Here is a 22,579-nt window from a genome sequence, read left to right on the forward strand (position 1 = left end):
GCTTGTTTATACTCACTCTAGCTAGTTTTATTGACTTAAACAGTGGCAACCCTGCTAGTTTGAAAATTTTTGGGAATTTTAGAAAACCTTGGACTGCCTCAGGCTAGTTTAGTTTTATATAAAAACTCAGGCTAGTTTTCTTTTAGATTTTGAATGAGTTTGAGTTGATCCAGTTTTAAATATTTTGTAATTTTCTAGTGTATTTTGTTCAAGAACTTGATTTCAGACTTTTAATTTTAAATAACACCTAAATCTGTAAACTTGTGGCTAGCTTTTCTACTTATTATTAGATTAAAGTTCTTTTTTTTTCAGTTTTTAAAAACCTCATTCTGACTCAGGCTAGTTTTTTCTAGTGATGTACCGCACTCACTATCCGGGTCCGGGTCCGGCCGGATATTGCCATTTTTGTCTGATATCCGGATCCGGCCGGATTCTAATTTGAAAAAAAAGTCCGGATCCGGTTCCGGCCGGATTCTAATTTGAAAATAAAGTCCGGGTCCGGTTCCGGCCGGATTCTAATTTGAAAAAAAAGTCCGGATCCGGGTCCGGCCGGATTCTAATTTGAAAAAAAAGTCCGGATCCGGGTCCGGCCGGACCCGAAATTGTGGGTCCGGTACATCACTAATATTAACCTAATTAAAAACTACATTTATTTTAACAAAACACTAATGCGCATCTATTTTTAAACTTTGTTTTAATTTTTGTTTTTTTAAATTTTTCTATACTTGTTTTTTAGCTAAACGAGGTTGTATAAACAAAGTAAAACAAAAAAATTGTGTAATTTCTTATGTAACCAACAAAGTTGTACAAACAGACAAGTAACTAACAACCTTTTTACGTTTCAGTCTGCCAAGGTGTACCGTCGTTCGACGGAGCAACGACCCACATCGTCCACCAGCGGCAGCCCCAACTGTCCAGTTTCGTCTACGGCGACGTGCTGACGTTTTCCTGCGACGGCCACAAACGGTTTCTTCCTTCCAACCCGTCGCTGACTTGCCAGGAAAACGGAAGGTGGGGACCCGACACGCTGATTGGCTGCGTTGAAGGTAAGAAAAAATCCCCAAAAGTATGAGTACAATCTAATTTGACTTTTTTTTTCACAGATGACGTGTGCCCGTCTCCACCGCAAATCGCCTTTTCCTCGCACCACGACTACTACAGGCCTCCGACTCCTGCAAACTCTACCGACTCGATGTGGCTTCCGGAAACGATCCTGCGTTACGAATGCAACGATCAGTACCCGATAACCGTTCCCGACGACTTCTTCGGGGCGAAATGCACCAGCAGCGGCGCGTGGGTGGGCGCGTATGGAAAATACCATCATTCGCATGAAAAACCTCACGATATTAAAATGAACGACAAGAAGTTCAAGGAAAAGTTTGGAAAATGCGTCACTGGTATTTTTAATTTTTAATGTTTAGTCAACCTTTTTGTGTTTATAATTCACTTGAAGTAAGCTAGTAGCAGTTTATAGTTTTTTAGTTAGAAATTACGTTCGAAAAGGTACATGATGTCAATTTCAAGTTATTTTGATTTAAAAACTAAACTGCTACCACCAGTATCTTTGAAATATGTTGTTCCTAGGTTAACAATTACCACTTCTAATTAAGTTTTTAGCAAGCCTTTATGTTTCCAATTTTAGTTTGTTAAAACTTTTTTTTTACAATTGTCTATATTGACCCATGTACGACTCTGTTCTCGGCATGCTTTTTAGAAATTGCGTGGGATTTTTAAAAGGTTTATAAAATAAATTTATTTTAAAAATGCAAAATTTATTTCAGAGTGTGAGTTTCCCGATCCACATAACTCAATAAAAACTGTGCTAAAATATCTTGAAGTCAATGCGTCATACTCCATACCTTCAGTCGTCAGGTACACCTGTAACGAGGGTTACCATTGGACGCGGGTGGCAGTTGTGAGCTGTCGCCACCAAGATATTCAAGATAAAGGTCCTTTCGGAAGATTAAACACGCTGCTTGGATTCTGTGCACCCGGTTAGCTTCTTTTAGTTTCAAAGATAAATTTTTGTAAACAAATTACAAAACAACTGAATGTTTTAAATTAACAACCGTAAGTATTTATCTTTTCTGTTTTTTAATATGTCGAATAATTTAGTTTTGTTAAAGCCTTTCAGCGCAAAGTATTGCTACTGAAGTTTGTACATAAGTTTAAGGTAAAATAAAAAATTACTAATAACTTTTAGCTTGCCCGCCACTCCCATTTTTAATACGAAACGGGGTTAAGCGAGTTATTAGGCAACCGAATCGAAGGAGCTTGGTTTCCTTCTCGACAACCATACACTACTTTTGCAACCAAGGATTCACTCCGACTTTTGTAAACAGCCGATACAGTTGCAACTACGCTGGGAGCTGGCAAAATTCAGAGCTGAACCCTAGGTGTTTGAGGCGTAAGTTGTAACAATATTGATAAGTGTTTGTTTATCAGTCCACCTACTATTTGACTTTAAGGCTGCCCTAACCTGCAAAACGATCCGTACGGAAGTCTTGAAGCATCTGTACAAGCTCGGACTAATTTCTATCTGGCCGGTGACCGAGTTGAACTAAGCTGTGATGATGACTACGTGTTGAGCTCAGACTTAACAGCTTCAAGTACAACTTTGTCCTGCCTGTCAAACGGAAGGTGGAATTACGAAAAAATACCGGTTTGTATTAAAAGTGAGTTACGCTAATCAAAAGCTTTTATTCTTATTCTGTTGAACTTTCATTTATGTAAGAAAAAAATTTAAGACGTTCTTTTATTTTGACACCTACACTTGTTTCAGAAGTTTTTAAGCACTAAAATTAGTGACCTAACAAGTTTAGTTGATTCGTTTTTTCATTAGTTTAAATGCATTTAAACTAATTTATTAACTTAATTTTATCTACAATATACTTCTTTTCTACTCAATTTGTTTATTTTAAGGATGTGACGACCCTCCTCGAGGCGACTTTCTAAATTCCACGATAAAGTTCAGTCACGCGCAAGGAGAATACTGGTCGTACACCGTAGTGGAGTACGTATGCAAGGAAAAACACACTTTTAAATATCCCGATGAGGACGGGACTCGCACTTGTGAAGGAGACGCAAACTGGAGCGATGACTCCCCTCCTGAGTGTGCTCCCGGTTAATAAATGATGAAAATATTATCACTATCCCAACAAATACTTTTAGTTATATTTAAATCTGTGTGTAAGAAATAACAAATAAACTACACTTAACAGAATGTGAAACTCCTCCAGCCGTTGAAGGCTCAACAATTAATATTTTAAACGACTCATTTATTGAATACGAATGTTTAGACGGTTATCACATTGACAACGAGTCGAACAGCGTTTTCGAGTGCAGGCTCGGTCCTGTTTGGTTTCCCTTGGAAACTCCTGTCTGTCTAAAAGGTAAATAAATACCAGTTTTTACTGCAAACTGTTTGTTAGACAAATTTCAAGCGTCTAAAAAGATCCTCTCAGGCTCAAATCAATTTCCTACTCTAAAATTTTTTAACGGACTATTTTTAAGTGTCTTGAAATGTTATCAAATTTATTACGAGTTTATCTTTTCTAGAATGCAACAGCATACCCGTGTACGATAAAACGTTGCCCGCTGTTGTTACAAAGAATGTTTCAAGGGAGGGCAAGCTTATAACCGGATCATCGTTGAATTTCAGCTGTCAACCAAACTACGGCCTGATCAACTCGATATCGAGTTGTGGCCTCGACGGCAGATGGACGCCCGAGATCACGTGTGTTCGAGGTATGTATATTTGCACGTGAAAAAATAAATTAAAAACAACTCATTTTTTTGTTTTTAAAGATTGCGGGAATCCAGACGAGATCGACAACGGATCTTTCCTGGTCAACGAAGAGTCGGATGAGTATCCTGAAGGTGAAGAGGAACTGTACAGCAGCAAGTATCCGCACCAGGTGACTTATTCTTGCAACCCGTTTCACTCGACGGTTCCCGGAAGCGAGATGGTGTTGAAATGCTCGAATACCAGCTTCACGTTTGAACCTGAGTTGCCGGTCTGCTTGCCAGGTGACCAAGTCGTATACAAATGTTTAAGCTCATGATTTGTACTAAATTTTATTAAAAGTTTTAATCGGTTTTTTAAAGTTTTAATGTTTCAATTTATTTTAAAACCACAGAGTGTTCAACCCCGCCAACCAACAATTATTCCACGTTTGATTTTTTCATGAGCACTCACCGTGTCTACCTACCGCCGAACAGAATAAAGTACACTTGCGAAGCCGGCTACAGAACTTTGCCTTCAGGTCTCAGCGTGCTGCAGTGCGGTGATGACGGGGAATGGACATTTGATGATTTCAAAAGCTGCTACACTGGTTAGATTGTTGACTAGGTTTATTTTGATGGCTTAAAAGTTAAAGTAAAACGGTCAGTTAAAAATATTGCTTAAGTAGTTATAGTATATTTTTATTCTACTAAAAGGTGATTACAAAACTTAATATTATACTGCTTTAGTAATAATAAAAACATTTTTAAACAACGTTTTTGTAATTGGAACTATAAAAGATTACTTTAATTACATTGCGTTTTAAAAAAGTATATTTCTAAAAGCTTTAATACGTCATTCACAATACTTTGAGCAGAGTGTAAACTTTTTTCATAAGTTTTTATATTTAAATAATACTAAACAAATTTAAAACAGTTAAGCAAAAATTACGGAAAAAATATACAAATACTAATTAAAGTACATTAGTATAACTTTTTCCACAACTTTAATAGAAACAGAATGCAATTCTGCGCCCCCACAATTAGACAATGCAACTCAGCATTTCAAATGGCAGTATGAAGGGGTGCATCTTCCAGGCACGCAAGTCAATTATGTTTGCCAGAACGGCTTCATCATGGCCCCGCAGTTTTTCCAGGGATTTGAATGCAGCGAAAATTCGTTAGAATACGACATTCCTCTCACAACCAGAGAGTCGTTTACTTCTGGTGCTTGCTATCCGGGTTAGGTTTCAGAATATATATTAATTAAAACTTCTTTTTTGCTTTTTTATTTTGTTTTTAAGTTTTTTCCCATTTTGAATTAACAATATTAACTGGAAATCTTCAGACTGTGGCGACTGGCCAGACATCCCGAATGGCAAACGGTTCACTGCGGATTCACAGTTTCTATCGGACTTGGTAGGAGAAAGACACGTTTTGATAATTTCATCCAACTATTTGTGCAACACAGGATATCTTTACACGAGCGCAAATAGCCTTGTAACATGCACTGATTCCTCAAAACCACTAGATGTTAAAAGTTGCTCTAGAGGTAATATTTTGTTTATAACTATTTATGAACAAAAACATAAACGTAACTAAAATTAAAAAAATAATATTTAAAAATCTAAACAAAGTTGAAAAGTGTATGTATTCCAGAATGTAAAAGTTTGCCAATTACAAGTATGGACTTTGCAACCGTCGAATATTACAAAAGGCCAAGGACAGACATTAATGTGGGAGGAACAGAATTCAGATTTGTTTGCGACCAAGGGTACTTCCTCGTGGACCGTCCTGGCTCGTTGCGTGTGAGCTGTGAAAAGCTACGCGACGGTTTTCAAGAAGATCTAGGAATATGCGGAGTCATTGGTTTCAGGTGTGATCTTAATGGTATCTGGCACTCTTTGGAAAGATCGCGCTGCATTACAAGTAAATTTAACGTACCACTTTGAATTAAACACTAGTATTTTTTGCATCAAACTAATTGGCATGTTTAGTAGTTGAGTGAAACGTGTTTAATGAATTTAATTTAGGTTGTCTGACACCACCAAGCGACGATTTGGCAACTTGGAAAATTACCAGCACATATTGGGAAGGAAGACTGTTCACCGACACGGTTGTAGAGTACACTTGTCCTGAAAACCACACGCTGACCAACTTCACTGATTCAACTCGTATATGTGGAAGAGACGGAAGTTGGAGCGATCCTGTTGCACCCAGCTGTATCCCTAGTAATATTCGTTATTATTTTTAGTGAACTCTAGTTTCCAGAGCTTATAGTTTTACCTCATTAAATACTTTTAAAGTAACGTGTTACAATACACATAAAACTATTTTTCTTAGCTGTTAAATCTCACGTACGATGAAAATAAAAGTTTATGAACACTTTGGACACGCTACCAAAGTAAATTCTAAGGAGTGATATAGCTAACGTGTACTAAGTAATGATAATTATTGAGTATTTAATTTTCAGTTTTAAACCTTTATACTATCAATACTTCTTATGACAATCACTTCTGCATTAAAACATACATATGGGAAATCAACTACTTTTTTTTGTAAAACTTACTAATTTACGCAGCTTAATGAGTTTAAGGACGTCTGCTTAAGTTTTGTGTTCAATTTAGCTAACTTTAAGTCTTTTGCATAAAAATTTGGCTTTTAGATGGAAGACAATATATCAAAAAAACTTAATTACTGTTTACAAAAAGTTTGCCTTTTTTGGCAACAAATATAACTGTACCAAATATTGATTAGTTATAAAAGTTTTGAAAATTTCAACAAATTTCAGTTTGCGAACTGTTGCCAACTTCCATCGAGAACGGTCAATTCCACCAGTTGACCGATCAGCATGCCAGCATGAAAGATGTAGAAGGAACAAGGAAGAGTTACGTTTGCGACGAAGGCTACCACCTGCTCATATCCTCTTACTTTCCAGCTTCTTTTACATTCCACTGCAACCAACAAGTACCTCCGAATGCTGTGCAGTGGAATGAAGTCAGTTCTGGGAGCCAAGTGGCAAAACCGTTGTGCATTAAAAGTTGGTGTTTTTTTATTAAACGTTGTATATGAAAAGCAATATACGCCTTATTGATAAAAAATTTTCAGGACAATGTAAAGCGTATCAAATAATAACGGATGCTCATTCGTACGATGAGGCAGTTGAAAAGTGCGACAATTTGTCTGCAGACCTTCTTGGACCAACCCTTGACGATGTAGATTATGAAAAGTTTGTTTTAAAACACTTTGCTAACCCTACTACTTTTCTAGTTACGTTTTATAAAAAGAAAAAATTGCATTCAAAACGGTGATTGTTTATTTTCTATAACATTAAAAATGTAAACTTATACAACAGGTATTTGAAGGCTATAACTCAGCACATGAGTGATGAAAACTTCGAGTACACTTACATCTACGGAAAGCCAGAATTGAGCGACACCTTTTTAAACTGGTGTTCAGGCTTCCCAAAACCTTCCGCCTCTTCGATCTGCTATTTCATCCGCACAAACGGCTTCTGCGTTGTTAATTTAGACTGTGAAAGCAAACGGCCGATTGTATGCGAAGTTGACCGCTTCGAGCTTAGGCCAAGAGAAGAGTCAAACTCATACCAGTTTGCCGACGATGCTTGCAGATCGGTAGAAGGTACCCTGATGTCTACGACTTTTTTCATCCCTGCTTATATGCCGTAAGTACTTTAGAGAAGTTATCTTTGTTTTTCTTGTTATTTGCATTGACAAATTTCGGTACTTGAATAGTGGAAAACGGTAAGTTAAAACATTTTCAAACTGAAATGTTTATTTTTATTAAAGTTCACCTGAGTTGACAAGTCGAGCAAAAATAATAATAAGCCGTATTTTGAAAATAGTTATATGAACATCTTTAAAATTTTACCACATTCATAGAGAACAATAATAAAAAACAAGGGTTTATGTTGTCACAAAAACATTTTCTCAGGTCAAAATAGTTTTGCTAAACTTTTAAAAACCATACAAATAACTAATTTCTAGAGGTAACATTAAGCACTTAAAATCTACATGTATTATACTATACCCAAATTACAGTCGAATAAAGAAGATCATAGACACATTACCAGGAAGCAAGATGTGGACTGGTTTGCAGCGGCCCGGGTCCGATTATTCCGCAAACGACTTCGTCACCCTGCCCGACGGTAAAAGAATTCTGATATCTCAAATATCGCAGTTCTGCCGGCGCGAACCCGACAACTTCCAAAGCATTCAGCATTGCGTGGACTACAACCGAGATCGCGGCTGTTTGAGCGACTTCGGGTGCTACCAATCCTACCAGGCTTCAATCTGCGAAATTGCCGTCTGCTCAGCTCGAGACGCCAAAGTGCCAAATCTTCCTTACACGAGATGCAGCAGAGGAAGCTGGTACGTTTCAGCTGACAGATCAGAACGACTTGTCTGTTACGCAGGTACAACAACTGTTTCAAATATCGTTTTAGTATTTTTTACTATCAATTTTGATTCTTCAGATGTTCAGCATTTGTTTTCAGACTTGTATACTACAGTAGAATTATTTTAAGACTAAAAAACATGTTACTATGTAAATTTTTCTATATCTTTTTTCAACTTAATGTTTTTTAATTTCCGTAATTACTTAAATGACAACTTATAATTTTTTATAATTTAGTACAATTTAGTAAATATATACACGTTTTCGTAAGTTAATTAGGATAAAAGTAAAGTTAAAAGTTGCTTAAAGCTCTCATGAGTTCATTCGTGAGTTTAAAACTTATAAAATATATTCAAATAGATAAGTATTGCTACCTAAGCTAAAATAAAAGTCAAACTGAATTAAGACTCAAGTAACAAATTATATGAGTTTTGTCTACAAATATTTGTAATTGGACTATAAATGCAAGAAAAATAAGTACCGTTTTGAACTAAAATTATAATAACAGTAAAATAAGTGTATTTGCCACAAGCTCATATCAAGTGCTTTATATAAGCAGTTAAAAGCTTATGATAAAAATTACGCACAAATTCTGCTTGGCTTTTTTGAATAAAGACTTTAAGCATGTAGCATTCTGTTTGTACATTTGTAGACAAACTACTTATCTAAAAAGAGATGAACTGATCCTTCTCTATATACAATTCATCAACGACATTACTTTATAAAACAGGATTTGACATCAAACTGACAACGGAAAAAGGAAGTTGGGAAGAAACAAGAGACATGTGCGAAGATATGGGAGGTCAACTGGTCCACAACACTTTGAAGAGATACGTTGGAAGACTTCGTACATCGTATAAGGAGTAAGTAGCTAAAGAATTTACTCAAGTTAAGTTGTGTATTGCTACTGAGCAAGTGTAATGAACAAGTTTTTAAAATTTGGTATTATCCATTCAAGCTCATTAGATTGATTATTTTTATAAATCTTTTGATAAAACGTGTTTTGGACGTGGAATAAAACATGACACTTTAAATTTTTTTTTACCATTTCAAAATCTCATTGAGCATAAGTTTTTTCTACATTAATAAAATCTTAAATTAAATATTGAAAAATAAAAATTTTGAAATTTTTCACTTATTCAGTTTGGTGGAAGAAGCGATTGACAGCAACGATGTTTGGATCGGATGCCAGCGGGCCAAGGACAAAACTTTGAACAGCGAGTTCCAACTGTTGAACGGCGAATATTTGTTCGCTTCCCGCGCAAACCCGTTTGAACAGCTGCTCTACTATTGGTCGGCTTCAGTGCCACGTGACACCGAACTCGATCAAGCCGTTGTCATAAGGCACGAGAAAAAAGCGCTCGAAAACTTGCCCAAGTCACAAGAACTTTACGGGCTTTGTGAAATTGGACATTATTGATTTATTCTGTTTTTATTTTTTCTATAAGTTAGTTTTTTCTATAAAATTCAAACTTGTATCAAATGATTTCTTCTAAAATGGTATAAGATTTAAATTTTAAATTTAAATTTTATAACGATATTTATCGTTTATATTTTGTCTAGTAGTATGTTTGATATATTAAGACATGGATAATTCAACAAATTAGAAATATTCTGTTTTATTATATTTCAATGTTATTAAGCTTTGAATTTTGTTAAACTCCCGAAAACTAAATTTTATTTGTCAAACTTTCAAGTATTGGATTTTAACAATTTTATAGTTGTGTACTTTGAAAAGTTTCACTTGAAATAAAAATTGGTTTTTTTACTTCGTTGTTTACTTATTATATTTTAGTTTTAAAGGTTTGATTTATAATACTAAAGTTGTGGAGTGTATAAAGCAAAGTTATATTTTTTAAATAATCATAAGTATTTCAAGTTTCTAATATAAACTATAAGTAAATATAAGACTTAAAATAGTTTTCTTAAGGACGCTACAGTTTAAAATAAAAAAGACTATTTTTTATAATCAAATTTACCCAAGGTAAGTATTAAATTTTAATATATGTTTCTTAACATTTTTAAGCTACTTGAAAATGTAGCAGTAAGTAAAGTTTTTGTCTTAGAAAAACAAAAAAAGACCTTGTGAGTAATTTTTGTGATAGTTTGTTTTAACTATGACTTAGCATGTTTAAAAATATCACGAATGTATATAAATTTATTCGAAACGTTTTGAACTTTATAAATAATAGAAGAGTAGAAAAATAAGTTGACTTTTAAGATCATGAAATTATTTTTTAATGTTTTGATATAATCGAAACAAAAAACTTATTATCTATAAAGCAAAAATAAACGTTTAAAATGTTTTTTTAACTGAATACGAACCTTAGGCTCAACTCCTTTATATTATCTCAAAAATGTGTTTAATTTTATAAAGAATACCCATGTAATAAAAATAGATGGGCTCTTACATACAAAAAAATGTAGTTTTTGTTTAATCTTAAAAAAATTTATTATACCTATGAAGTTAGATTATTAAGTTTTTTATCTAAACTTTTTATAAATCATAAGCTCAATTAAGTTTTTTTGAAACGTGTTTATTTTTATAAATATAAACAATTAAAAAATAGTTGAACTTTAGGTCACAAAGTTTTTTATGATTACTCTATCTAAAAAAATTTGGTACTGAAAAACCAAGAAGTTTGAGCAAGATCTTGTTTGTTAAAATTGAAAAAAATTATAAGTGTAACAGATTAAATTAAAACTGAGTAAAAGTTAAAAAAAAGTTTTCAAAATGCACGAATATCTCAAAGCTTCTCTTTCCCACTATAATAATATTAAAAGTTGTTTATACTCCACCAAGTCGAAAACTACTTAAATTTGTTATAAAATCATGTAAACTTTTCCTTTTAAAATATAGTTTTACAAAAAAAAATTTTTTTTTATTTTAAGAAAATTAATATGTCTTTTAAATATTGAAAAATATAAAATACTCGATATGACAACATGCAAGAAAAAAAAATAATAAATTCATCAATTTTGTTGTCTACAAAATGTTGAATTGAATTAACAAAATCTTAATTAATGTTTAAAAAAAAGAAAATTTAAACTTATTAATGAAAATATAAGTAATCAAACTAAATAGTAACGCTAAAAAAAATAAGGAATTTTTCTTACCATGACGAAATATACCGATTGAATAAGCAATTAGCAAGGCCTTATAATCGTTCTACATAATGAAAATATGACAAACAATGTTGTCTGCTGTTTTTTTTTTACTTTGAAGTATTTCAAACAACTCGTATTGATATTATGAATATGCTTGCGGTACGTTGTAAAAAAGTAGAACGAAAATATAAATTTGTAAAACTTTACATCGGAAAGCTACGAGAATTAGAATATGGTGTATGTCTAGCTTTTAATGATATAGTTTCTTAAACTTAGATCGTACATCTTAGAAAATAATTTAGTTAGTGGAACGTCATATACAATGTTTTTTCTAACAAAAATGCCAGCACGGACCAAAAGTTATTTGATTTCGTAGGAAGAGTTCCAGAATTAGTTTACTATACCGCCTCAAATCTACTTGAACATAACGTTTTAATAAAAAAAATGTTTTAGATTTAAAACTCTTTATTTCTGGATACCTTGCAATGGTGCTGGAAAGAATTATTTAAGCTTCCCGCCAAATTCTTGCGATTCAAAACGAATTTTTACAATCTAAATACTTCAACAAACGCCGACACGTATTAAGAAAAAAAAGATTACTGAGGATTAACTGAGAAGTTCATTGTAACTTTTATAAAATTCATATACAAACTAGTTTTTAAAAAACGACATTTTATTCTTTCGAAAGATAAAATAGAAAAACGACTTTTAAAATAGTGATTAAAAAAACTTTTGTCAAAATATATTTATGAGTTATGTGAAAAAACATTTATTTTAAGCTTCTAAGTTTCGAAAAATAACTGTCATACGTTAATTAATGGTTTCAACTGCTGAAAGGACTTTAATAACAAGTTTTGTTGGGTTACAAGTTGTTGAATATTTTATAATTTTTTTTTTTGTTATAACGATTATTTTCAGGAAAAAATAACTTTTCAATATTTTTTATAATTTTACATTTGAAATTTTATGCTTACTTTGCTAATTTTATTTTGCAACCCAAGACACGTTTTACCCAATCTGATTTTTTTCTATAGATAGTATATTATACTCTTTTTAGTCTTTTAAAAACAACAAATTAAAAACTAAAATAAGTGGTAGTTTTATAAAACTTATAATTTTTTTAGTTTATTGAAAACGATAAAGAAATTGACATTCGGTAATATAGTCAAGGGAACTGATTTATGCTTAAACATTTGAAAATATCAAAGAATTAAATTAATTAATGAACTCTAAAATTTCTTATACTGTTGATAAATAGAAGAAGAATATCTACGTAAGTGACTTGTTGCATTTGCATAAATAATCTAAGTAACTTTTTAACTTTTTTATAACTGTGTTTCTAAAAGTTGGCATAATAGCTTTTAAGAAGTTATTTTACTGTATTAGTGCTGATTAAATGTTTTTGTTAAACGTGTTTAAAATAGAATTTCTATAACTTTTTTTTGGTAGATCACAGCACTTATAACATAAAAAAAAGGATTCAAACTAATAAAGTCATAAAAATAAGTTCATTTAAAAATAAACACACGACTGTTAAATGTTTAAAACTAAGTTTATTTTTTCACCATTCCTTTATGTTCTTTTCCGAAGAAACAAATTCACCGTTTGGGGACTCCACCCCGGCCGGAAGCGTCGCCAGGTAAACGGGGGCTTCGGCGCCCTGATCGGGCGTCCTCGAGGCCTTCTCCCCGCCCAAGTCCGTCTTAACCCACCCGGGGCACACCGCGTTGATTATGACGTCACTACCCTTTAGCTTCCTGGCCCACACGAAGGTGAGCGCGGACATGCCGACCTTGGAAATTCCGTACGGCTGCTCCAGGAACCCGTCCTCCTTGCAAGTCCCCCTCCGGCAGCTCTCGACGAACTCCTCCATCTTCCCCGTCAGCTCCTCCTCCGTCAGCGTCTCCCTCCTGAAGAACTTTTGGTTCTCCTCGCTCAACTGCTTGAGGTACATGATGCTCAAAGTGCTGGACACGTTGACGATCCTGCCACCCCTCCTCACAATAGGAAACAGGATCCTGCTGATGTCGACGGTTCCAGTGTAGTTCGTCCTCACGCAGTCCTCCGCCTTTTTCACTAGCGGCGTCGCGTCGGTCGAGTTGTACGCGATGCCCGCGTTGTTCACGATGACGTCGATTCCCCCGTATTGTGACGTCATAAAGCTTTTAAGCCGCTCGATGCTCTTGACGTCGCAAACGTCCAATTCGTGGAACTGGGGGTAGAGTCCCTCTCTCTCAAGGGTCTTCACCGCCTCCCTGCCGCGCTGCTCGTTCCTGGACAGAATGAAGACGTCCCCGTCGAACTTCTGGCACAGCCCCCTGACGATGGCGAGCCCGATGCCCTTGTTGGAACCCGTTACTATGGCAACATTTGTCATAATTTTCTCGTGTTTAAAATTTATCTGTCTTAATTTAAATTTTTTGATATTACATTTATTAATAATAATATTTTCATTTTTTTTCATAGTATGTAATACTAAATACTTTAAAAAAAAAGAAAAGCAAAGTACATGTTGGAAAAATATATTATTTAACATGTTTTACTAACTAGTATGCTAATTAAATGTTTTATACTATTGTTTCAAAAAGGAACAAAATTTTCAAAAGTACTGTGAATAGTCAGTTTGACTGTTAAAATATTACATCATATAACTTTTTTATGTAAAGTTACTAATTTTCGCGCGAATGAAAGTTACTATGAATAAAAATTTGTGCATAAAGCATTGAGTCGAATAAACGTGTAAAGAAGTGTTTATACTTAACACATACTATTTATTTAAATATGTAAAATTGTGAAATTTAAGTTACAACAAAAAAGAGTTGTTTTATTTTTGTATTAAATATAAATATTAAAACAGTTGTAAATAATTTTGAGATTTGTTCAGCATAGTTAGTTTGTTTTCAGGCAAAATTGTAATCTAACTGAATTTGTAAGTAATATATATATTTAATAAAACTTTTTACGAACCGTCTCAATTTTACACACAAAACACTTTGAAAGGTCTTCTGTTTATTTATATAAACATTGTAAATCGTGTTTGAAAAATAAACTACGAACTGATATCAAAACTAACTAAGTTAATTAAGTTTGAATTTAAACAAAAAAAAGCTTAGTTTACTTAACTTAAAAACTTGTAAGTCACTTTCATGTATATTTGTTTACAACTACTGTCAATACATGAAAATGAAAAGGCAGCACTTGTTGGTTATAAGTAAAGAACTTAAAACCAGTGAATGTTGGTGGATCATAAACTAAATGTTCTGTTTAGTCTTGCTGTCTGAGGACTGATTGTCAGTCAGACTTTTCTATACGCTTTACATTAAGACGGGTAAACACTCTAGGGTTTTTCAAATATATAGTTTTATCATTTATGTTAACTTTGCGTAACAAAACACAAACTAATTTTTTACTAAAGTAAAGTATTATTAAAAGCTTGTAAACTAGACACTATTTAAATTTGAAAAGTAGATACAAATAAATAAAAATCAGAGTAAATACGCTCAACGATTTAATTATAAAAAATTGATTTACTTTTTTGTAACTAAAAAAATATTCACTTAACTAGTCTAAACGGCAAGTGCAAAATAAATAAGTTGTGAAGCTGCCTAGCTAACCAACTTTCGGTTATAATCGAAATAAAAACAAGCAAGTCGAGTAAATTAATGTTACATCTTTTACTGATTCTAAAGAACTTTCTGTTGTAATTAAAAGGTTTTTTTTTAATAAAAAATTTCTTCACAATTTTCCAACACAAACTACCATGCAAATGTTAAAAAACACGCTACCGGTTGGATTCGATCTCGGTCCACTCGAATGGAAATTTTTGTTTTTACCACTCGACCATCAAGGTTCATTTTAATTAATCTTGTAACGTTTATATACTTAATTTTTATCATCATGTTATGAATATTTGTTGCTTTACTATCACATAAAACCCATTAGAAAATGAACAATTTTCTCTGATACAAGGAGATTTTTTCAAATAAATACTCTTATTTTGTGAAATAAAGCGACATTAAAAAAAAATAAAGTATTTAAGCACAGACTAAACTCTTCTAAGTTAAGCCAGTTAATGTTATTCTTTTGAAAACTTAATATACGTGTTTACAATAAGAAGTTTTGTATACAATTATTTTTTTTGTTTACAATCATATTCTAAACTGAGAAAACAAAATACTTAATTTTTATAGTATAAAATAAAAGCCGAAAAAGTGGTTAATGGCTACAGCGAACAAACAACTTTGTGGTTGTTGCAATATAAACATAACAATTGAAATACATACTGAAATATGGAATTACAAGTAAAAACTAAACAGATACTTATTGGTATAACAATTATAATAATATATAGTGTAATTGTTGCTCGACACTTCTTTTACAAATAGTCAAAGAACATCTTTCTTCAAGTGTTAATTAATAGAACTCTGTCTTAAAATTACATTAGCAAATTCACTAACAGTATAAATAGCATATAAGAATGTAAACTTTCTTTAATTTCAAAATTGTTTGTTATGATTCTATTAACAATAATATGAATGTGTTGAAAACTAAGTTTAGTAGGTTATCTTAGTTATGGTAATGAAAACTTTATTTTAAGGTAATTATAAAGTTGAATTCTTTAAAAAAATATACTTATACTTTTCAAAACTTCATAGTGAAAAAAAAAATTTTTTTACAGATGAACTAAAGCTTTGTCAAAGGTTAATAGACTAAAACAGAAACGATTTACTACTTGCGATTTTTTAAAAGCTGAAAATTAGCTTAAGTTATGTAGTAAAAACAGTTTGATATAAGTAATTTTACTTTGATAAAGTTGTTTTTTACCTTGAGACAAATACTTCTAAACAAATAGATAACTTTAAGTGTAAAACCAGTAATTAATCAAAAATAAAACAAAAGCTTTATTCATTTTATTTAGTTTTTTTTTGAAAACTTGTAATCTAAAATTTAATAAAAATATCAACTTTCTTTGCTTTAAGTTCTTGAACTTTTTCTTTTAAACAATTAATCAGCTTGAATTCATACTATATTATTTACAAAATAAAGTAATTTATTTTAGGCAAGTGATACAGAGTCAATTTTTTAATAACACAGCTTTTTTCTTTTTATTTTATTTCATGTTTGAGCAATGTTTTTGTAATATTGATTTTCGTAAGGACTTGTTTTGCAATAAACTTAAAACTTTTATAATGTTTGGAAATCTCCTTTGAAAATATTTTTCCGTGGTGAATTTAAAAATTAAAACTAGTCTAATGTTTTTTTTCTTAAAAATAAATTGCTTTTTAAGCTTATCAGTGGAAGAATTTTTTTAAGAAAGTTGTTAAAGTGAAAATGTTGTTAAAAAATACTTTCAAAAAATTCTCTACAATAGTAAGTAACTTAAAAAAAACTTATAATGAAAATGCAGTTTGTAAGCTATTAAATAAACTAAGCAAGGAAAAATATGTCTCAAACAAAATTATAAAAATAACTATATTTTTTAATCTTAAGTAATGTTGTACTTTACTAAACTTATTTAACTAGTAACCATTACTTTTTGTTTAAGAACTTTATCGTAAAAGAGATATTGTTTTAAATAAATTACAAATGAATTAACATTAATGTTAATCAAATATTTTAAACTCTACTTACAAAGAAAATGATTTTAAAGAACTTTTTGAAAGTTTTTTTTTGTTTTTTGACTTTAAAAATGATTGTAAAATATTTTTGCTGTGTATTAGTAAAAACCGTTAGCTTAAACAACTTTGTTTAACTATTTAATTACAAATCTAGAATATCAATTAAAAACTAAATGCCACAAGGCTAATTTTTTCGTAAAAAATATGTGAAAACTTTAAATGCTCGTTTTGACCTAAAACTATGAAAAAAATCGTTTAAAAGGGTGTGCTTTTTTTTAAATTTATATTTCTTTATCTTTTTTAATATTAATTTTAGAGTAGAATATTAAGTTATCGTCATTATTATATTTATCGTTATTTTAAGAAAAAAAATATTTTACCTTATAGTAAATAAGATTCATACCAAAGATAGTTATACAGTGTTAATTAACTTGTAAATTTATAGTTGTTTGAATTAAGATACGATAACTCAGTTTTAAGAAATATTCTGTTAACTTATTAAATACTTTAAGATTACGAGAATCTAATAAAAAAACAAAGATTTTATAGTGTAAGCTTTACGCGGTTAAACTTTGCAGATTCTATTTCATTTTAACATTTTTATAAAAAATGAATTAAGTCTCTACTAAACAGTTTTTTGGACCTGGTTTGAAATTGTAAAGTTTTAAAATTCTGAAGTTAACTAAAGCTTGACAAAGATAAACACAAGTTTGTAAACATTTGGAGGGAAAATTTATAAGAACTGAAGAAACAGGTTTGTAATTTAATATTATTTATATTTACAGGGTTGCAACTTTACCTGGAAACCTGGAATTTGACAATTTAGGCAACAAAACCTAGAATTTGAGAATTTTTGAAAAAAACCTGGAATTTTGAAAAAAAATCACTAAAAAACCTGGAATTTTAAACAATTTTTACATGTTAAGTAGAAAAATCTAGATTTGACAGAAAAATTCTACCCTAAAAATAAAAGTTTTTTGTCATTATCAAAATTTTTTTTATTCAAAAGATTATTTAAATTAGCTTTACCATATCTTTTCAATATTTTTTACTATTTAACACATTTTTTACCTCAAACTTAATTTTAAACTAAAAATAGACTCTAAAAAGTGTACTTTTAAAAAACTGAAGGAAGTTTTGAAAACCTTGAAAAATTTTTGAAAATACAGTGGTCATGCTTAACTTTAGGTGAGGACGCTTTGCTTCAATATACAGGAAATTCTCAGCATTATTTTCAATGATATTCAATTTTATTTTGAAATTTATTCATATTAATTATTTATATTACTGAATGTAATTTTAGCTGGCACTTTAGGTGGCTTTTCAACAATGCAACTTTCTAATAACAAAGTTTTTGTATTCTTTTTTGTATTCTAATAACAAAAATTTTACTAAAGTCAGTTTTAAATTAAAACATCAAAATCAACATTTTCTGTGAAATAATTGGTAGTTACCTGGCATGATGTTGCATTAATATCGAACTGAATCTATATATTGAAAATAACCATAGTTTTAGGCTAAATATGACATTTTTAAAAAAGTTAAAAATAAAATCAAACTTTTTATTTATCATAAAGTAATAAAACTTGATTATGCAATGATGCTATGAGCATGATATTGCTATGATTTAACATTATAAATCGATCACATCAATACAATGTTTATTTTTTATATCACTACAAATCTAAAAAAAAAAATTGACTAAATGTTTAGTTTTATTAGTTTATTAGAAACAAAATTAATTCTACTTATGTATTTATAAAGCTTGGTTAAAATAAAGTATTTTTTTCAGAATATATTAAGCTTTAAACATAGTTTTCAGCCTAAAATTATGGTTAAAATGAACATTGAAATTAATTTATTTTCAGTTCGATATTGGTGCGACAGTAAATAGTTACTAAATATTTTTACCTGTTTTAAATTGCTAATATTATGATTTTTTAAAGTGTACAAGATTATTTTAAAGTATTTTTACAGTTTTCACCTTTTAGTACATAAATTTTCAAGTTTATGATAATCTCAGGCTGAATCATAAAGATATTGAGTAAAATTTTTCAGGCTAGTTAAAACATTTTTGATAGTGTTTGCTTACATATTTGTAGTAGCATTACATTATCTTTTTTATTAACATAGCATTGTTTGAAAAAACATCTTTTATTTTAGATTTAAAGTTATATAAATAAAGACAATAAAAATTTAAAAATCCTGGCAGAATATTTAAAAACTTAAAACATAGTTCTAAAAAGCCAGTGGCCATCCTGTTAAGACATAAATTTCAGACATTTAAGGGTTAAAACATTTTGTCATTAGTTAATTTTTAGTAGCTCTTCTCATTATATAGTTTTTATGATAAGTTTCTAATTTTAAACAATATATTGATATTATCAGTTGGTTAATAACAAAACTACTGCAGATCCACTGCTCTAATACCATTTATGATTAATAATTTAAACAAATTTATTACTATATAATTTTAGGCTTAAAATAAAGGTTGATGACAGTATTAATGTTTAAATAAGCTAAAAAAAGGAATAAAAGGATAATGTAATTACATAGAGTTGCACTGTTGTTTTGTATTTTGTTTTTAATTGTCTTTACTAGTTTTGGTAATTACCAGGGATGTCCACCAATATCAAGCTGAAACTGTTTTCGATGTCTTTTTAAAACAATTTTAAAATAAGAATTTGTATTTTATACATGCAAAAAATCAATTAAACTTATTTATCATAAACTAGTAAAACTGAAATATTCGATCACTTTTATTTATAATGTAAAGCGATTATATAAATGAATTAGTTTATATCGATTACAATAATACTGTGATATAAAATCTATTAAATATTTTAGTTAGTAATAAATTTAATTATTTCTATTAAATAATGTAACGAGTTCAAAACAAAGTATCTTTTTAGATTAAACATAATAGGCTTAAAACATTGATATTTAGCTTAAAAGTATGGTAAAATAGATATCGAATATAGTATAATTTCAGCTTGATATTAGTGCGACATCACCCTAGGTCAGGGGTTGGCAGGTCAAAAAAGGAACGTTTTTTATTTGGTTTAAAAAACACATTTAAAGATAATTTTTTGATTATTAATAATTTAGGCGAGAGATAATCCTTTAAAGATAACACTGAAATTTAACTTTTGTTTTTTGAGAATGTTAATATATCAAACTAGTTGAAAAAAAAAAGTTTAATGCGGATCGCGGACCGCAGTTTGTCAACCCCTGCCCTAGATAGTTACTTATATTTATAGTAGAATTGCATTATCTTTTTATTAATATAGCACTGTTTAAAAAATAATTTAGTTTTAGAATTAAGGTTATATAAAAATGACAAGAGAAGTTTCAAAATCCTGGCAGAAAATCTAAAAACTTAAAAGATAGTTCTGTAAAGCTAGTTGCAATCCTGTTTAGACATAAACTTGGATTTTATTTGTCATTAGGTTATTTTAGGTAGCTCTTTTCATTAAATAGTTTTTATGATAAGTTTCTAATTTTAAATAATATATTGATACTATCAATTGCTTAATATTTAAACTACTGCAGATTCAATACTCTAATACCATTTATGACTAATAATTTAAAGAAATTTATTACTATATAATTTTAGACTTGAAATAAAGGTTGATGACAGTATTAATGTTTAAATAAGCTAAAAAAAGGAATAAAAGGATAATGTAATTACATAGAGTTGCACTGTTGTTTTGTATTTTGTTTTTATCTGTCTTTACTAGTTTTGGTAATTACCTAGGATGATGTCCACCAATATCAAGCTAAATTTATATTACATTCGATGTCTTTTTTAACTATAATTTTTACATATAAGTTTCTACTTTATATACACAAAAATATAATCTAATTTATTTATCATCAACTAATAAAACTAAAAAATTTGATCTTTTTTATTTACAATATCAAGCGATTATATAAATGAAATAATTTGTATCAATTAAGATGTTGTGAGATGAAATCGATTAAATATTTAAGTATGTACTAATTTATTTTTATTAATACTATTAATCTTCGTAGCCAGTTTGAAACAAAGTATCTTTTTAGATTAAACAAAATAGGTTTAAAACATTGGTCTTCTTTTGCATTCTTTTTGATCCAAACTTCGTTGACATGTCTGAGAACTACCTTGCATGAGTGTAGTATAGTATCTATGTTTGAGTTTTTTATTTTCATATATTTCTTTGCAAATTCGATAGATGTTTTTTAGTAAAAGATTTTTCGAGATACTTGGGTAGGATTCTTCTTTATTAAATTTTATAAACGTGTAACTACTCTTGTTGTTCATTTTATTTAACTATTTTATAGCATTATCAGTTTTTTTCCATTGCTGTAACTTAGTTTTTTCTTTAACTATATTCTAAATTATTAACAATAATTTTATATTCTAAACAACCAAATAGTATGTTAGACGCTTCTGCTTCAGCAAACAATCAATGTATATGTTATAATTAGTGATGTACCGGACTCACTATCCGGGTCCGGGTCCGGCCGGATATTGCCATTTTTGTCTGATATCCGGATCCGGCCGGACTCTAATTCGAAAAAAAAGTCCGGATCCGGTTCCGGCCGGATTCCAATTTGAAAAAAAAAGTCCGGGTCCGGTTCCGGCCGGATTCTAATTTGAAAAAAAAGTCCGGATCCGGGTCCGGTCGGATCCTAACAGATATCCGGCCGGACCCGGATCTAGTAAGTTAAAAAGAGCATACTGAAAAGTATTTTTTCAAAAACAAACCCTGTGAAAATTAATAAGAGTCATTATCGTCAGTTAAAGTTAAACACCTACTGTGATTGGATCATTTTGTACACGTGACTAATTTACATTTGTTGACATTTAAACTATAAATAAACATTTCATGAAATGCAACTCTTTCAGGGTTGCCACTCGGTCAGGAAAAGTCAGGAAATCAGGAAAAGTCAGGAAAAATTTGAAAAAATTACAAAAGTCAGGAAAAGTCAGGAAAAAATGGGGGGTTTTGAAAAAAGTCAGGAAAAGTCAGGAAATTTGATAAAATAAAAAAAAAGTCAGATTTTGTCAGTTTAAATTTACAAAATTCCTTGTTTTCCAAAGCCTTTAAGTGGTAAAAGTTAATTAAAAGTCCTTTAAAGTCAGAAAAAAATTCCAAAATTTTCCTAGAAATTTACAAAAATATTTAGTTTTATTTCCAATGCCTTCAGCTGGTATAAATTAGTAAAATATCCTTTATAATACTGCAAAAATTTTATATTAACATATTGAACAACTACCCTACTTGAACAAGCAGTTTTTGTAAGCTTTTTAGTATTTACGCTCTGCAGCAAGGACACTTCCATAGTGAAACTGTGATATATACACAAAAGTTTATCTAGCATAATTTTAGAATCAAAGTGTTTTTTTTTAAGTAAATAATTGAGTTCTTTATAACTAAGCAGTTAGTTTAGTATTTTATGTAACAATTTAATGTGTATACTTTACCTCTTTATAATTTTTTCAAATTTGTTTAAATTTTTTAAATAAGTTATAAGAGAGGTATATGCCAAGATTAAATTTACTTATTATTTTTATTTTTTGTAGAGTAACTCAAGTTTTTAAAGTAAATAAGAGTATATTTATTTGTTACAAATTTTATACTAAATGATAAGAGGAAATATTTTATACAACAGATATATAGTTTACTTTTTTATGTCTTTTTTTTACAGTCACTTAATTATATTCTTTT

The 22,579-nt window shown here is 30.2% G+C and overlaps 1 pseudogene; it reads right to left on the reverse strand.

Annotated features, from left to right (window-relative positions):
* Positions 1-12,808: 12,808 nt before the first annotated feature.
* On the reverse strand, positions 12,809-13,624 carry LOC145833581 (carbonyl reductase [NADPH] 1 pseudogene; annotated as a pseudogene).
* Between the last annotated feature and the right edge of the window lie 8,955 nt (positions 13,625-22,579).

Source organism: Thalia democratica, chromosome 4, assembly GCF_965202585.1.
Source record: "Thalia democratica chromosome 4, ktThaDemo2.hap1.1, whole genome shotgun sequence".
NCBI lineage: Eukaryota > Metazoa > Chordata > Thaliacea > Salpida > Salpidae > Thalia > Thalia democratica.